Genomic DNA, 2,515 nt, shown 5'->3' with positions numbered 1-2,515 from the left:
GTCTCTTGTAATTTTTGGAAATTGTTGACCTTACATGCTGCTGTTTTGAGCCCAGCAATAATACATGTGGAGAATTGGTCCCTACTCTGTATGCCAGCTTGGTATTATAATCCTAGTCGGGAGTTTGATCTGGGGCAAGCAAGTGGCCCCAGAGGGTGATTGGGATTAACTCGGTGAGTTTCATCCACATGGGCTCTGGCAAGTTCCCAGACTCTGGTATGTTCCTCAAGAAGGAAAGTATTAGCCAGTAACATATAAGTGAGGCTTTAAGCCTGGAGGACCCATTGAAACTCTCTTCTGTGGTGAATGAGCCCCACCTTCTCTCGAGTTGCATGGTGTCATTTATAGAGAATGGGATATGTACCCGGATAATGCCCTCAGGTCCAGCAACCTCTCTTAAAGGGGCCATGGTTTGTGGGATTAGGGGCGGGACCTAGTTTGGGGGGAACTAAAGGTGTTGGCCGAGTCGGGGCGGGGGGGGGGGAGCACCTGAGGGGCTGAATGGAGCCGACGGGCGAGGTCGGTAGGGAGGGGGTTCATCTGCCAGATAGGTAGGGGTGAGAATGAAGAAGAAAAAAAGCCTCAACATAGGGGAACTCCTTCCACTTTTTTGAGCGCTCGCAGAAGTTAAACAGATCTCTGAGAATTGCAGGATCTAGGGGTCCTCCTGGGGGCCATTGACTTTGATTGTCTAATTGATAGTAAGGCCAATCTTGTGTGCAGAATTTAATAAGGGGATCTCCAGGGAGGGAAGAAGAGACCCCATAGGTCAGGAGAGAGACAAGTGTGGTAGAGAGAGAGAGAGAGAGAGGGGAGTGCCTGTTCTTCCACCCCTCAGGACCTCCCGCTCATGAACTGGGCTCCAGAGAGTTCACCTGACCATGAAGGTCGTGGTAGGGTGCGTTCTCTCCTCCAGATTGGGCATCAGAGGTTTGCCAGACAATCACAGTCAAAGCCCCTGCATAGCCCGTCTGAAGTTGGATACCCGATAGGGGAACTCACCTACTGAAGAGCCAGTGTTGTGTGAGTAGCAGCAGCACTCGAAAGAGTGGACAAGGACGGCAAGCCTTGAGAGAGGAGGCCCTTGAGCAGCGAGGAATTCCCCTTCCCAGGTTTTGGCACCAATGAAAGAACGATCAAGGCTTGCCCTGGGAGAAAATGCCCGTATATTGAGGAACAGCTCTGCATATTTATAGAGCCGGGGTGGTTTGACAGTTATGACAGTTTAATGGTTGAACAGTTTGACAGTTGGCTGGGGTGCTTTTGATTGGTGGGTAAGGATCATGTGAGCCAGCAGGGCTAGTCTGATTCGTGGGTAAGGATCATGTGAGCCAACAGGGCTCACCATTGGATGGCAGGATCATGTGAGCCAGCAGGGCTCACCATTGGACAGCAGAGCATGTGAGCCAGCAGGGCTCACCAATGGATGGCTCTTCTTGAGGGATGGGGAAGTTAGTCTTTGGAACTGGGGCAACTCCCAACAATAGGAGTCTTATTAAGGAGGTCAGGACCTAATCCGACATGATGAAGATTTGGGCCTACTTTTTCTTCTATTAGGCCCAGGGTCTCTGGTTTAATTCCTAGGTCCTTGATTCACTTTGAATTTTGTGCATGATGAGAGATAAGGGCTTAATTTCATTTTGTTGCTTATGAAAGTTCCAGTTTTCCCAGCACCATTAGTTGAAGAGGCTATCCTTTCTGCAATATATGTTTTTGGTGCCTTTGTCTGATATGAGATAACCATTTTTATTTGGGTTTGTCTCTGTGTCCTCTATTCTGCACCATTGGTCAACAAGTCTATTTTGGTGCCAATACCATGCCATTTTTGTTACTATTGCTCTGTAGTATAGTTCAAGGTCTGGTGTAGTGATGCCACCTGCTTCATTCTTCTTGCTAAGGATTGCTTTAGCTGTTCTGGGTCTCTTATTTTTCCAGATGAATTTCATGACTGCTTTTTCTATTTCTATGAGGAATGTCATTGGGATTTTTATTGAAATTGATTAAATCTATATAGTGCTTTTGGTAGTATGGTCATTTTGACAATATTAATTCTGCCTATTCAAGAACAAGGAAGATCTTTCCATCTTCTAAGGTCTTCTTTAATTTCTTTCTTTAGCATTCTGTAGTTTTCATTATAGGGGTCTTTTCACCTCCCAAGTATTTTATTTTTTCTGTGATATTGTAAATGGGGTAGTTTTCCTAGTTTCTCTTTCAGAGGATTTGTCACTGATGTACAGAAATGCCTTTGATTTGTGGGTGTTGATTTTATATCTTGCTAATTTACAAAATTAATTTGTTAGTTCTAGAAGTTTTCTGATGGAATTTTTTGGATCTTCTAGGTATAGGAAAATATTGTTGGCAAATAGTGATAAATTGAGTTCTTTTTTTCCTATCCATATCCATTTTTTTTCTTTCACCTGTCTAATTACTCTGGCCAGTGTTTCAAGAACTAGGTTAAATAGAAGTGGAGAAAGAGAGCATCCCTGCCTTGTTCCAGTTTTTAGAGGGAATGCTT

The sequence above is a fragment of the Callospermophilus lateralis genome, chromosome 4 (genome assembly GCF_048772815.1).
Source record: "Callospermophilus lateralis isolate mCalLat2 chromosome 4, mCalLat2.hap1, whole genome shotgun sequence".
Classification (NCBI taxonomy): Eukaryota; Metazoa; Chordata; class Mammalia; order Rodentia; family Sciuridae; genus Callospermophilus; species Callospermophilus lateralis.
This window is presented reverse-complemented; position numbering follows the sequence as displayed.